The sequence below is a fragment of the Chiloscyllium plagiosum genome, chromosome 11 (assembly GCF_004010195.1).
Source record: "Chiloscyllium plagiosum isolate BGI_BamShark_2017 chromosome 11, ASM401019v2, whole genome shotgun sequence".
Lineage (NCBI taxonomy): Eukaryota > Metazoa > Chordata > Chondrichthyes > Orectolobiformes > Hemiscylliidae > Chiloscyllium > Chiloscyllium plagiosum.
The window spans coordinates 91615296-91631888 of NC_057720.1; the positions used below are offsets into that span (position 1 = coordinate 91615296).

The 16593-nt window shown below is 45.8% G+C and overlaps 1 gene segment (V, D, J or C); it reads left to right on the forward strand.

Annotated features, from left to right (window-relative positions):
• Positions 1 to 16593, forward strand: part of LOC122554661 — a 170746-nt gene that overhangs the window by 83549 nt on the left and 70604 nt on the right.

Below are 16593 nucleotides of genomic sequence, written 5' to 3' on the forward strand. Positions count from 1 at the left end.
CTCCACTATGGATGTGCAGTCCTTATATATGTCCATACCCCACAAGGATGGCCTCCATGCCCGACACCTTTTCCTCTGCAACAGACCCATCCAGTCCCCCTCCACCAATACGTTCCTCCGGCTTGCCAAACTGGTCCAGGGGGTGGCCATGGGCACTCGGTTGAGCTATGTCGAACAGTCCCTCTTCAGTGACTATACACGCACTGTGCCCCAACTCTTCTGCCATTCCAACCTAGTTCACTGGATCAGGTGCCTACGATGTGGTCTTCTCTACATTGGGAAGACCAAACATAAACTTGGGGAACGTTTCACCGAGCATCTCAGCCAGGCCTGCAGGGGCCAACCAGACCTCTCAGTCACCGCCCATTTCAATTCCCCTTCCCGACATGACCATCATCAGACTTCTCCATTACCACAATGAATCAAACCACAAATTGGAGGAACAATACCACATCTTCCGTCTGGGCAGCCTACAGCTCAGATGACTCAACATTAAGTTCTCCAATTTCAAATAACCACTCTTCCCTTCCCCCAACTCCCTTCCCAGCCCTATCCCTCCCTTCCACTCCTCCCTGCCACCTACCAGATACATTCTTCCCATTGACCAACGAAGTTGTACCATCTACCTGTCATCACCAATCCCCACTTCATCATCCTGTCCTCACTACCCCCTTTATCTGCAGCTTCCTCTACATCCCACCCCATTCCTGAAGAAGGGCTACACCTGAAACATCTCCACCACCTGATGCTGCCTGGCTTGCTGTGTTCTTCCAACTCCTGCCTGTCATTGAATGGAACCAGCAGGAAAGGGTTAGATCATCAAGTGTCAGGGCCATCAACAAATGGGAATGGGGCATGCTACAGATAGATGCATTGAGATGGTCAATCACAAAGATAAGACCAAACTGGAAATGCAACACTAATACACAGTGGATGGAATTTAATGTCAGAAAGTGTGAGATTTTGCACTTGGGTCAGAATAATCTAAAGGCCGACTATTATTTAAATTGTCAGAGAGTCCAATAAAGTGCAGTACAGAGTGATCTGGGTAGTATTGTGCATGAAACACAGAAAGTTAGTGCAGGTACAGCAAGTAATTGAGAAGACGAAAGGAATTTTCACCTTTATTGCTGGGGGTTGGAATTTAAAAATAGAGAAATCCTATTAAAAAGATAGAGGGTGTTAGTGAGTCTGCATTTGAAGTATTGTGTGCAATTTTGGTCCTTGTATTTAAGAAAGGATGGACAGCTATTGGAGTCCTCCTTCTGTTCCTATTTCCCATGTCCTTGTGTGCTCCAGTGTCCTTCCCTCACAGCAGAGCTCGTTTGGAGCCTGCCTGCAGTAGCAGCCTCCAGTCTCTGGGTGGTGCTGCCAAAAGATCTGCCTTGCCCAGGCTGTCACAGTTCCCACATGACAATAATGTCTGGACTTTGGAAGTATTCCATTGGCTGTAAAACAGTTCCAAACATCCTAAGTTCAAGGAACGTATAACACATATATAATTCTCTCTCCTTTTATATTTTATCTCCATGTCTTCCCAGCAGTCACCTGACAACATCACACACTTGTGTAAAATCTAGAATGAATTATGAATCTCTAGGAGAACTTAATCTATGACAATACTGAGACTATTGACCACCTCCCCAGTGGGCTTTGAGGGTGAAGGTCAACAGCAGTCTCACTGGGACTTGATCTGGGTTATCTTGCTCATCATCGCATTGTTTGTCTGTTAGGCTTCTGTGGATGAAATTGTGGAAATATCCATTCTTGGCAAAGTCTTTGTAGACGTGTTCTTCTCTTTGCAGGTCGGGAGTGCTGCAGTGTGTTGTCGCCCTTAGGAACAGAGGCCTAATGCAGCTTCTCCTGTGTGTGTTTGGGATCTGGTTTTTTGTCCACTTTTGTTGTGCATTCACCATTCTGTGCTCTTTCTACCATCACTTCCAAAAGTGGGATTTGGTTGTTAATTTCTTCCTCTTTCCTAAATTTGATCCCTGAGAACATGGTGTTGCTAATCCAGTGTGTGTTCTCGATCTCTGTACTCTATTATCATAAAAGTGTCGTCCAAAAATCTCATCCAGAATTTGGGTTGGATTTGTGGGATGGCTGTTTGTTCTAGTCTTTGCAACAGCGCTTCCTAGGAGGCTCCAAAGCCCTGAAGGTATCACCTAAACAGGGGATGAAACGTCTGCAAATCAACTTCCCAGCTCGGCCGAACACACCCACAACCATGGCAAGCAGCACCCGAGCTACAAATCTGTGCACAAACCTTGAACCCCTCTCTCTTCTCTACTTCAGTGAGGATAAGGCCAGCCTTTCCAATCTTTCCTCATCACACAGTCCACTCATTCCAGGGATCAATCAGGTAAAACTCCTCTGAAGCACCTGCAATGCATTTATATTCTCCTTTCAAGAAGGAGACCATAACTGTGTACAGTGTTTGAGATTTGTTCTCACCAAGGTCCAGTAATTACTCATACATCACTATGTGTGTAACTCCTCAGTCATTCTCCACTGCAATAATACACAACATTTTGATTCTTCCTGTCAAAGTGAACAACTTCACATTTTCCCAAATTATACACCATCAGCTTGATTTCTGTCTCCCCAGTGAACCGAGCTCTATCGGTCTGTCTCCTGTCATGTCATCTTCACAACATGCTTTCCTCCTTTTCTTTGAACCCTCTGAAAGTATTGCCCCCATGCCATTTATTCCCTCACTGAAGCCAGTGAGAGAAATTGACAGCTGTGGGCCCAGTATTGAGCGCTACGGGATACACTAAGCACATGCAGGCAACCTGAAAGGGCTTCTCTCAGGATACTTGAACCCTCTGAAAGTATTGCCCCCATGCCATTTATTCCCTCACTGAAGCCAGTGAGAGAAATTGACAGCTGTGGGCCCAGTATTGAGCGCTACGGGATACACTAAGCACATGCAGGCAACCTGAAAAGGCTTCTCTCAGGATACTGTTTCCTGCTGGGCTGACAGTCTTTCTAAAGGATATTTCCTTCAGAGAGCACTGTTTCAAAAGTTCAACAATTTGAATATTTTAAAAGTGGAGGTAGCACACTTTTATTGCACAAAATTTCAAGAGTTAAAGATCAGCAAGGTGGCCTTTGTGTGGAGCCACAGAAAATGCAGGAGATACTAAAGGAATATTTTGCATCAGTATTTACTGTGGAAAAGGATATGGAAGATATAGACTATAAGGAAATAGATGGTGACATCTTGAAAAATGTCCAGATTACAGAGGAGGAAGTGCTGGATGTCTTGAAACAGTTAAAGGTGGATAAATCCCCAGGATCTGATCAGGTATACCCGAAAACTCTGCGGCAAGCTAGAGAAGTGTTTGCTGGGTCTCTTGCTGAGATATTTGTATCATCGATAGTCACAGGTGAGGTGCCAGAAGACTGGAGGTTGGCCAACGTGGTGCCACTGTTTAAGAAGGGCCATAAAGACAAGCCAGGGAACTATAGACTGGTGAGCCTGATCTCAGTGGTGGGCAAGTTGTTGGAGGGAATCCTGAGGGACAGGATGTACATGTATTTGGAAAGTCAAGGACTGACTAGGGATAGTCAACATGGCTTTGTACATGGGAAATCATGTCTCACAAACTTGATTGAGTTTTTTGAAGAAGTAATAAAGAAGATTGATGAGGGCAGAGCAATAGATGTGATCTATATGGACTTCAGCAATACGTTCGACAAGGTTCCCCATGGGAGACTGGTGAGCAAGATTAGATCTCATGGAATAAAGGGAGAACTAGCCATTTGGATTCAGAACTGGCTCAAAGACCCGGAAGACTGAGAGTAGTGGTGGAGGGTTGTTTTTTAGACTGGATGCCTGTGCCCAATAGAGTGCCACAAGGATCGGTGCTGGGTCCTCTCCTTTTTGTCATTTACATAAATGATTTGGATGCGAGCATAAGAGGTACAGTTAGTAAGTTTGCAGTTGACACCAAAATTGGAGGTGTAGTGGACAATGAAGAGGGTTACCTCAGATTACAACAGAATCTGGACCAGATGGGCCAATGGGCTGAGAAGTGGCACATGGAGTTTAATTCAGATAAAAGCTGCATTTTGGGAAATCAAATCTTAGTAGGACTTATACACTTAATGGTAAGGTCCTAGGGAGTGTTGCTGAACAAAGAGACGTTGGGGTGCAGGTTCATATCTCCTTGAACGTGGAGTCGCAGGTAGATAAGATAGTGAAGAAGGCATTTGGGATGCTTTTCTTTATTGGAAAGAGTATTGAGTACAGGAGTTGGGAGGTCATGTTGCGGCTGTACAGGACATTGGTTAGACCACTGTTGGAATATTGCATGCAATTTTGGTCTCCTTCCTATCAGAAAGATGCTGTAAAACTTGAAAGGGTTCAGAAAAAATTTACAAGGATGTTGCCAGGGTTGGAGGATTTGAGCTATAGGGAGAGGCTGAGCAGGCTGGGGCTGTTTTTCCTGGAGTGTCAGAGGCTGACGGGTGACCTTATAGAGGTTTACAAAATTATGAGGGGCATGGATAGGATAAATAGACAAAGTGTTTTCCTTGGGGTCAGGGAGTCCAGACTGGAGGGCATAGGTTTAGGGTGAGATGGTAAAGATATAAAAGAGACCTAAGGGGCAACTTTTTCATGCAAAGAGTGGTACGTGTATGGAATGAGCTGCCAGAGGAAGTGGTGGAGGCTGGTACAATTACAATGCTTAGGAGGCATTTGGATGGGTATATGAATAGGAAGGGTTTGGAGGGATATGGGCCGGTTGCTGGCAGGTGGGAGTAGATTGGGTTGGGATATCTGCTCAACATGGGCAGGTTGGACCGAAGGGTCTGTTTCCGTCCTGTACATCTCTATGACTCTATGACTCTATGGATGGGAATGTGGAATTGGAGAAACAAACACATCAGCCTTGGTCCTACTGAAAGTTAGAGAAGTCTTGAATGATGGAATCGCCTAATTCAGTCTCTAATTTGTAAGTTCAAACCAATTGAATGCTCTTTCCTCTGTACCCACTCATGCACACTGTCTGTGAGAAAAAAAATCTTCAACTCTCCACCCTTCCTCCTTCATGTCTTAACCCTGAGCTCTCAATGTTGCTGGGAAGTTTGAGAAGTAGGTTTATTCACTTGCTCATTCATTTCCTTCTCAGTCTCTCTTTATCTCCTGAAACTCCATTCAACACCAATCTGCTGGGTAAGGAGCAAGGCTCTCAGCTCAAAGGATAAGGGAACCTTTTTCAGCACCAAGCTGGTGAGGGTCAGCTGGAGAACAATGTTCCATTGCACATGCCTTCTTCAAAAACCAAGATCTCCAGCCATTCTGTACATCCACGTTCACTCCTGAAGGGACCAGACAGAGAGGAAGAGTCAGTGCAGCCATTGTGCAGCATCCAGTGTTGAGTTGCCCCATTTCTAATCCCACTGCAATGTCATTGTCTGCCCCCAACACCAAGCAGATGCTCCCATCACAAGAGGCTCCATGGCCCTGAGGACTGTGAGAGTGAGCCCTGTCCATTCAGCTCGATCATCAAGCTCCAGCCTTCCTAATGTGGTGGCAGCCAGGAGAACCCTGCCCATGGGAGATTCCCCATACACTCCCTTCCTCCCTGCAGGGAAAGATGATTCCTTGTCCCTGCTTTCTCTCCAAACTGATCCGAATTTGAGTGTTGCTGAAAAAAAGAACATTGTGTCAAAAACTCTGTCTTGCACACATCAGGACAATCTGCAAGAAATAGCACAGCAAAGGCAAATACCATGTAGACTGAGATCCCAGCGGGTCAGGCAGCACCCATGGAGAGAAAGCAAGGCAAAATGAACGTTTTCACAAGAAGGGTTTTGTCTCACTCAAATTCTGTCTTCTGAACTGACTATTTGATCCTGATTTGCTCTTTTGCTTCAGACCTGTTGAAATTCTAAAAAGTAATTCTGTACTTTTTTGAACAGAGCACTCAGTCTATAATCATTAAATTCCAATAACTGCATCAAAATATTTCTGTACCTGGTATATGACTGGAAAATGTGTCATTTTGCTTTTCAGTTTGTCAGCGTTGCTGGTAAATCTACATTTTCTGTGTTTCTTTGTTTAGGAATTTTTGAACATCAGAATTCCCTCCCTCCACTGTCGAGATCCTGTTCTGGCCTTCATACAATCATAGAATCGAGGAATTTCCTCAGTGTGCAAGGAGGCCATTCAGCAAATCTAGTCCACATCGACACTTTGAAGACCATTCCACCCAGACCCACACCTCCCCTACCCTATCCCTGTATTCCATTTGCTAGCTTGCACATCCCATGGACATAATGAGTAATTTAGCACAGCCAACCACCTAACCTGCACATCTTTCAGTTTTGCAAATGAAACATCAAGGTTGATGTTTATGCTTTGAGCGAGATTTAATACAGTTGGAAACATGACTCCAGGCACATTTAATCAATCAAGTAGCCCATTTCAATATCCCCAATGCAGCTAAGATTTCTCCCAATGAATATCAGGACAGAAGTAGTGAACTGGAATTCCCAGCCACCATCAGATGATATCAACTAGACTGAGGAGCCAATTGACCCCTAAATTCCTGAATCTATCCTGATTTAATGGCAGCTCAGCGATTAAATCTGCTTGGCTTTCCCACAATGTTTTCAATCAAGGGACCTAGCTTCAAATGATGTCCTCATGTTAAACTGCCACCTCTCCCATGACCCACACCTGCCTTTAGTTGCATTTAGTCTGGGGTTCCATAATAAGTCAAGGTCTCCAGTGAGAGCCCTGCCTCCAACAAGCATTGCTCTGCTCACCTCCAACTGGGGACCTCCCCAGGAACCAAAAGGAGCTCCCCAGCAGTTCTGTCACTGATGGGTGAGATTGTTGTTGACCCAACTCAGAGTGGACTGAACCCAAACCTTTCTGACTCCATGGAAGGAGTTCTACCAACTTAGCCAAGGCAGAAACTTTTTAAAAAGTCGTAAAATCTGCCAATAATTAGCAATGTCTTTGTTTAAGGTCAGAGCTTTGAGGTTTAAACGTGTTCTTTTGGAATGCAATGAAGCGTTACCATGGAGAATGTTGCTGCTGGACAAGAACAGCCAACTCTGCCCAAAAGGTCACCACAATAATTAATCCATCAACATCCAGGCAAATGCTTTCTAGCATTACTTTCCCTTTATTATTCCTGTTTTTCAGGTTATTAAACCCCTTTTAAAATAACACACATGGGAACACTTCCACCTGCAAGATTTTCCCCAAAACCATTCATCATCCTGACTTAATAAATCCCTGTTCCTTCACTGTCACTGAGTTAAAATCAGGGGATTCTCTCCCTCAGGGCATTCTGGATCTACCTACAGCACATGGCTGCAGCGGGTTCAGGAAGGCAGCAATTCACCGCGCTGCAATGTTGTTTATCATATAAACGGCCCTTCAAGCTTTATCGTTCTCAGAGGTGTTACAACCGAGAAAACCCCTTCCATCTCTCAGCAGAGATTTCAATTATTCACGTTTCCCTGCTCTATCCCAATAGCTTCTTTTAATGTGTGACTGTGTTTCTGGTGTATTCAACAATATCTGATACTTGCCTGCCTAATGCTCTTACACCCATTGATGCCTGTTGAGTTCCCCTGGATAAATTACTGTTCTCTGCAGTTTGATAGCCGTTTGTTCGGAGTGTAATTCATTTTATGCCTGGTCCCAGTGACAATCCGAAGGACACTCCACCTTTCAGTCTGACAAACCAGGTTCACCCATGTCATGGCTCTACTTCTAGCTGAGGTTCCAGTCTTTCAAAGAGATGAATTCAAGCCTCTCCCGTTTGATCATTTGAAGTGTATCTCAATTATTTTGATTTCTCCTGGGATGGATGGTAAAAGTGGCTGCTATTTGTTGCACTTCCCTAATTGTCCTGGAGAGGGCGGTGGTGAGCCATGTAATATCTGGGAAGGAAGGAGCTGGGATCTGAACAAAAAAACCCATGAAACTCAATGTCATGCTCATGAATGTAGTTTGGACAAGGGAACCCAGTCTGTGACTCCAGTCCCACAGTGACATGATACATTCTTCACGGCCCCATGATCTGGCTCACAACTCAGTCCGAGCAACTAGAGATAGGCAATATGTTTTAGGCTTGACTTAAAATAGTTTATAAAATTATTTATTTTTAAAAAATATTTAAAATAGTTAAATATATGTTAACCTGAGTGCACAAGGCATAATTTCAAAATTTGCTGATGGTATGAAACTTGGATGTATTCCGGCTGATGAAGAAGATAGTGTCGAACTTCAAAAAGCATGTGGGTAAGTTAATGGAATGAGCAGATGTTTGCAGATACAATTTAATGGAAAGAGATGTCACTGATTCATTTTCGAAGGAAAACGTGGAGAGACAAACAAACTAAAGGGCACAAGTATGGGTGGGTGTAGGGGCAGTAGGACCTGGATGCAATTGTGCATCAGTCACTGAAGGTGGCAGGATAGGCAGCTGTTCTCATGACAGAGCAGCTGATTAAAGCAGATGCCATATCAACATAAACGTAGAATATAACGTGGATGTGAAAAGAATGCTTCCTTTTCAGGGAGAATATAAACTAAAATAAGTTCCCTCATTTAAGACCGAGAAAAGCAGGGTTTTTTTACTTCTTGCATAAGGTCATAGGTCTTTGGAACTCTTCGTCAAACATAGAAATTAAACCTCTGAATGCTTGTAGTGAAGAAGTAAATAGCCATTGCTTATCAAAAATCTATCAGAGTGAGGCAAGTATGTGGGATAATCAGTTGAAACTTTATTGCTGGAACAGCACAGCAGGTCAGGCAGCATCCAGGGAACAGGAGATTCGACGTTTCGGGCACAGGCCCTTCTTCAGATCCTGTGCCCGAAACGTCGAATCTCCTGTTCCCTGGATGCTGCCTGACCTGCTGTGCTGTTCCAGCAATAAAGTTTCAACTTTGATCTCCAGCATCTGCAGACTCACTTTCTCCTCGTGGGATAATCAGGTCAGCCATGGGGAACAGGCTCAAGAGGATGAATCTGTGTCCAATTCCACCTTTGAAAATCAGCCCCTTGAAAGCTTGTGGTTTTCAATAAAGCAGCTGAATTGGCTGCAGGTTTGTGTGGGCGCGAATGGAAGGGGACTTTACCCATAATCCTCAGCAGGCGTGCAAGCGCTCTCTCGCCACTAGAGGGCAGCTGTTTCACTGTCCCTGATCAGTAAAAAGTAAACTGGGGACCTGCTTGGAGCGAACAAGCTCAATCTGGAGAGACAGAGAGAGAGAGAGAGAGCATAGCTTCGGAAGCACCACAATGAAAATGTCCTGTGTGATAAGAAAAGTACTTTGGTGTGACTTTTGTTTGTTTCCACAGTGTTCATTCTGTGATTCACGTAGGCATGTCAGTACTGAGTGGGACAAAGTGTATTTCATTCTATAACCCCTTTCCAACACACTCTCTCCATCTTGCTTTACTCCTTATTGACACTTCTACAATTGTCCCTGTTCCCTCACTCCGTCCCAGCCCCAGAGGGATTGATGACCGGAGTTCATGACCCTGCACTGTGTGAAGGTTGGTGTGAAGTGAGGCCAGTGCGTTGGAGCTTGGGCTCGGGCTCGGGCTCCTGCCTTAGGCCCAGGTGTCGGGGCCTGTACAACAATCTGCACATTGTCCTTTTTCTCTTTCTGATCGTACTGGAGTTTTCATGCTGCAGTAACTTGCTGGCAACAAGGTGTCTTGTCTATAATATTCCCAGCACTGGACAGATCTCTGCTGTTGGTTTTTTTTCTCTCTCTCAGGATCCTGCTCTGCATTCAGTGCCTGTTATCATGATTAGATTAGATTACTTACAGTGTGGAAACAGGCCCTTCAGCCCAACAAGTCCACACTGCCCCGCCGAAGCGCAACCCACCCATACCCCTACATTTTACCCCTTACCTAACACTACGGGCAATTTAGCATGGCCAATTCACCTGACCTGCACATTTTTGGACTGTGGGAGGAAACCGGAGCACCCGGAGGGAACCCACGCAGACACGGGGAGAACGTGCAAACTCCACACAGTCAGTCGCCTGAGGCGGAAACTGAACCCGGGTCTCTGGCGCTGTGAGGCAGCAGTGCTAACCACTGTGCCACCCACATGAGTTCGTTGGAGTTCATATGTCAGCTGCTGCTTCCTTGCTATGGTACTGAAAAAAAGTCATCAATGCCTCTTGAGATTTAAAATATTCTGTCTTCATGAAAGTGGTTGGCAGACTTTTTAACATCATTTAACATTCCAATGATGTGAATGCATCAGTGTTGCGTCTGGCTGGGAGCATTTAACATCATGGTCCTAGTTTTTAATGGATCCTCACTCGTGGTAATACAGTTTGCAATGTTTCTCTCCCCTTTTTGTGTTGCAAATGTGTTCTGATGAGGACAATGCAACTTTAACACCATTTGATGGAGTGGGTGGCTGTTTGAATTCTCATCTCAGTATCATACAGCTTTCAAAGAAAATGCTGTAGTCTATGAAATTAGATTGTACTCAGGTTTTATGCATATTGTGTTTGTATTTTATTTTTGGAATGTCAATTTGTCATAAAAATATCCTGTTCGGGTTTGTAGCTCAGTAGTTGTATTTGTTCCCTGAGATACTGAGAGTTTACACAACCCTCCATTTGCCTGTGATCCAGTTGTTGGCTGAAGCCTCTGGTTGTTCGGTGAGTCCAAGCCATTGTCTTGCTCTCTGCAGTTATCCCATCAACTTGGTTTCTCAGTGTGAGCCAGGAGACCACTGCGTGTTCCACTGTCAGTGTAAAGGTAAGTGGGAACTGTCGAGATTAATCCCAACATGAACATCAGAACATTATATTCAGCTGGAACAACATCCATTGACTCATTTCTTTGGCTGCCATTGCAGTAAAAGCAAATCTCTCCCTTTGCCAGCACAAAGAGAAAGTGCCCGTCAGATTCCCTTGTGTGTGATGGATTAGCCCAATAGGAGCAGCGCTGGTAGATCATGCTGTATCAGCCTGGACGGAAACCTGGGCAAATTCCAGATGAAAACATATCCTTCAGTGGATCTGCTGCTACACAAAATATTGAATTGGAATCCTTGTTCTCGAATCACCTCGTCAAACCTAAATACAATTGAGAAAATATAAACCAAACCCATTTCCCAAGGACATATGTCACAACAAGAAAGTGGGGTGCAGACAGTTACTGTTCGCCTGTCTCTGGGGAGCATCCCTTTTCCTGTCTCCTCTCTCTTTGTGGGATATCATTTTTACCATCCTTTCTGTCTGAGGATATTATTGTTCCTGTCCGCACTCTCTTGGGGACAGGGTGGTGGTGTCACACCCACACAGTTTGTTAGTTCCATTTACTCTCATGAAATGTGTAATCCCTGCTTCACTATGTGTGTGACCCATGTGTGAAAGCCCAGCACAGCTAACCCTTCACTTCAATCAGATCACAGGGTCTGAGGTTGGTCTGTACTATCTGGACCCAGAAAAAAACCGGATCACGATCAAGATAACTCAAATCAAGTCCCAATGAGACTGCTGTTGACCTTCACCCTCAAAGCCCACTGAGGAGGTTGTCATTAATCTCAGTGTTGTCATAGATTATGTTCTCCCAGAGATTCATGATTCATTCTAAATTTAGCACATGTGTGTGATGTTGTCAGGTGACTGCTGGGAAGACATGGAGATAAAATATAAAAGAAGAGAGAATTATATATAATTATATCCTTGAACTTAGGATATTTGGAAATGTTTTACAGCCAATGGAATACTTCCAAAGTCCAGACATTGTTGTAATGTGGGAATTATGACAGCCTGGGCAAGGCAGATCTTTTGGCAGCAACACCCAGAGACTGGAGGCTGCTACTGCAGGCAGGCTCCAACCAGCTCTGCTGTGAGGGAAGGACACTGGAGCACACAAGGACACAGGAATTAGGAGCAGGAGAAAGCCTCCAATTGCTGTCCCTCCTTTCTTAAATACAGGGACCAAAATTGAACACAATATTCCAAATGCAGGCTCACTAACACCCTCTGTAGTTTTAACAGGATTTCTCTACTCTTAAATTCCAACCCCCAGCAATAAAGGTGAAAATTCCTTTCGCCTTCTCAATTACTTGCTGTACCTGCACTAACTTTCAGTGTTTCATGCACAATACTACCCAGATCACTCTGTACTGCACTTTGTTGGAATCTCTCACTATTTAACTAATAGTTGGCCTTTAGATTATTCTGACCCAAGTGCAAAATCTCACACTTTCTGACATTAAATTCCATCCACTGTGTATTAGTGTTGCATTTCCAGTTTGGTCTTCTCTTTGTGATTGACCAACTCAATGCATCTATCTGTAGCATGCCCCATTCCCATTTGTAGATGGCCCTGACACTTGATGATCTAACCCTTTCCTGCTGGTTCCATTCAATGACAGGCAGGAGGTGGAAGAACTCAGGCAGCATCAGGTGGTGGAGAAGTTGATGTTTCGGGTGTAACCCTTCTTCAGGAATGGGGTTGGGTATACATGAAACTGCAGATAAAGGGGGTAGTGAGGACAGGATGATGAAGTGGGGATTGGTGATGACAGGTAGATGGTACAATTTGGTTGGTCAATGGGAGGAATGAATCCGGTAGGTGGCAGGGAGGAGTGGAAGGGAGGGATAGGGGTTGGGAAGGGAGTCGGGAGAAGAGAAGAGTGGTTATTTGAAATTGGAGAACTTAATGTTGGTGAAATGTTCCCTAAGTTTATATTTGGTCTTCCCAATGTAGAGAAGACCACATCGCGGGCACCTGATGCAGTGAACTAGGTTGGAGGAGAGGCAGGTGAACCTCTGTCTCACCTGGAAGGACTGTTTGGGACCCTGGATGGAGGGGAGGGATTGGTGTACCAGCAGGCTTTGCATCTTTTTGGGTTGTACGGGAAGGTTCCTGGGGGTTAGGGAGGGTAGGTGGGCAAGAATTGTCAAAGAGAAAGTCCTTGTGGAAGGCAGACAGGGGTGGGGAGAGGAAGATGTTCTTGGTGGTGTGGTCTAGTTGGAGTTGGTGGAAGTGTTTAAGGATGGTATGTTAATTGGTACAGGGATTGGTAATAGTTAAGGACAATGGGGACTTTGACTTCATTGTATTTGGAGGTTTGGAGGGTTTAGAGCGATGGAACGGGAAATGGAGGTGGTGCAGTGAATGACAGAAGGAGGAAAAGCACGTTATTCATAACAGGCGGACATCTGTGATCAGCGAACTGTCTCCTCATCCGAGCAGATGGAGTGGAGGCAGAGGAATTGGGAGAATGGGATGGAGTTCTTGCAGGATACTGGTTAGGAGAAGGTGTAGTTCAGGGAGTCTGTGGGTTTGTAGTAAATGCCTGTTTGAAGATTATCGCCTGAATTGGAAATGGAGAGGTGAAGAAAGGGCAGGGAGGTGTCTGAGATGGATGAAGTGAATTTGAGGACAGGGTGGAAATTGTGGGGCAAGTCAATGAACTGCTCCAGTTCAGCCTGGGTGCAGGATGCCCTGCACTGATGGAATCACTGATGTAATGGCAGAAGGATTGGGGCACAGTGCCTGTATAGTCACTGAAGAGGGACTGGTCAAAATAGCTCAACCGGGTGCCTATGGACCAGTTTGGCAAGATGGAGGAGGTATTGGTGGAGGGGGACTGGATGGGTCTGTGCTGGCTGGCTGCACTTAGGGCTGGGGAACTGGAGGTTTCTGAAAAGATGGAGGGCATAGTTGGTGTAGCGGATGTAGGTGGGCAGTGCCTGAACCAAGGAGGAGAGTTGAGGTAGAATCAGAGGAGTCCAGTGGGGCAGGGGCATGCTGAGACGATGGGTCAGCCGGATAGTTGGGCTTCTGGATCTTGGGGAGCAGGTAGAACTGGGAATTGCAGATTGGAGACAGTGGAGGGGAGATCACTGGAGGAATGAGGGCAATGACTGTGTGAATGATTTTGGTCTGATGGGTCATGGCGGGGTCATGGGCAAGGGGGAAGTAGGACGTGGTGTCTGAGAGTTGGGGTTCGGCCTCTGTGACATTTAGGTCTGTTCTCCAGACTAACACCTCCCCACCTATGTCAGCGGGTTTGATGGTGAACCAGGGGTTAGCACAGAGAGAGTGGAGTGCTCGATCGGAGGAGGTGTGGTTGGAGTGGGTGAGGGGGAGAAATTGAGGCAGATGATGTCACATCAACAGTCAGCAATGAAGAGGTCTAGGAAGTGTATACAGCTGGTTTGGGGGGGGGGGTTGGGGGGGTGCTGACCAAATGGAGGAGGAAGGTAGGAGGTAGGAGGTGGGAGAAGGGGTCCTCAGAGGGAGTTTGGGAGTTTTTGTTAAAGAAGAAGACACGGAAGTCGAGGTGGTGGAAGAAGAGCTCCGTGTCGTGGTGGGTGCGGGTTTCATTGAGGGGGGGTTGGGCGGGAATGACTGTGACCCCTTTCCTGAGGATGGACGTTTTAGCCTCAGAGAGTTCGAGGTTGGAGGGATAGTAAATATGGGACAAGGCTCAGGGGTGAGGTTTTCGGGTGGGCCTGGGGGTGGATGGGTGAGGAGGGAGAGCGAGTGTGCTGGATGGCTGCAAGTAGGCAGTTGGACTCAGGGTGACTCTGGGAAATGTAGTCTGAGTCTTGGTTGCAGAGTGGGAGGGGCCAGAAGTGGAGGCAGAGGCTGGAGTGAAGTCAAGGCCAGTCCGAGAGTTTTGACCCAGGTTCAATTCCAGCCTCAGGCAACTGTCTGTGTGGAGCTTGCACATTCTCTAAGTGTCTGCGTAGGTTTCCTCTGGGTGCTCTGGTTTCCTCCCACAATCTAAAGACGTGCGGGTTAGGTGAATTGGCTGTGCTAAGTTGCCCATAGTGATCAGGGATGTGTAGATTAGGTTCATTAGTCAGGGCAAAAGTAGTGTAATGGGATAGGGGATTGGGTCTTGGGTGGGAACTCTTCCAAGGATAAGTGTGGACTTGTCGGGCATATTGGCCTGTTTTCTCACAGTAGGGATTCTATGACAGTCCATTCCAGATTCCCATCACCCGCTGAGTGAAAACAGTCTTCCCCAAATCTTTTTTGCGGTGTCCATGATGAAACCTTTCAAACCATTCATTTTGTCTAATATCGTTTAGCTCTTGAGCTCCTTGTTCAATAAATGTTTTATTCTTTTTGATAAAATATGAGTTCTCAGACAGGGACAGTTAACTTTGTCCAATCAGGGAGCCCTGGCTGACAGATAAAAAGGGGAGTGTCAGAAGGACTGATAGTCTGGGACCTGACTCTGAATAACAACCTGCCAACCAACCCCCTCCTTCTGTCACCCTCAATCTCCCCATGCTTACTCTTGATGTCCCTTGAATCCAGCCTGTGCTACCTTTGGGCGAAGTTGACCTTCCCTCCATCATCCATGAATGTGGTCATCATCCCAGAGCAGTCACACTTTTAACCTGAGGGTCATCACAGCTGGGGTACGGGGAGAGAAGATGGCACCTTCATGGTGGTCATACCTGTCATTAATCCACCGCAATCTCTCTTGGGGTTGCAAGAGTTCAACCTCCATCCCTCAGACAGCTCCCCTCCCTGGAAGGTAATATTGCTGCACCTAGCTTGGGGTTAATTAACCATTGAAATATGACTATGGGGAGCCAGCATTGGCTGGGCAGGCAGCCACGACTGCTCTGACTCTGCATTCAGAAAATCGCCTCGGAATTGGGCAACACATTCGGGAGCACATTGCCCACTGCCTCTGAAATCCCTCACTTACCGAGAATACACTCAGTATTCACCTTTCTCAGCTGCCATCTGAATTTACTCCAAACTCTGTGTCCAATGATCCTGCCCCTCCAGCTACCTGATGAAGGAGTAGCGCTCCGAAAGCTTCTACTTTCAAATAAACCTGTTTGACTGTAGCCTGGTGTTGTGTGATTTTTAACTTTGGCCATCTGAATGAGCTTCCATCTCAGACTGAGTCAGCTGAACTATTTTTCATTCATGATTTGAGAAGATAAAAGCCTCATCTTCAATCCCCAGCACAAAGCCCATTCTCAATCCAGAGCTAGAGACACAGACCTCAGAGAGACACCTACAGGCAGCACAGAATAACACACTCGCACTGAGAGAGACACCTACAGGGAACACTATGTGAGACAGGCCGCACTGAGTAACATGCTCACACTCCATGCTGTCTGTGGGTGCCTCTCTGAGTGTGAGCATGGTACTCATGCTGCCTGCAGGTGTCTCTCTGAGTTACAAGACCACACACCGATAAAGACCTACAGGCAACATTAAGTTAAACATTCACTCAGAGAGAGAGCATGGTACTCAGTGCTGCCTGCAGGTGTCTCTCTGAGTTACAAGACCACACACCGATAAAGACCTACAGGCAACATTAAGTTAAACATTCACTCAGAGAGACACACAAGGCCGACAATGTCTGTGAATCGCCGAAGATTGTTTCAGCGGCTAACCAACATGCAGCAGAGATTGAACAGTGCGATCCCATCAGCTGGGCCTGGACCAACAGAGTGAAGGGGACTGAATCAGATTGTACTTATTGAGTCCGAGCAGCTTTCAGTTTCTGTTCTTTTTGGAACCTTGTAACCTACACAAATCCCTGATCAGTGGGATCATTTGAAAATGATTAATGATTGAT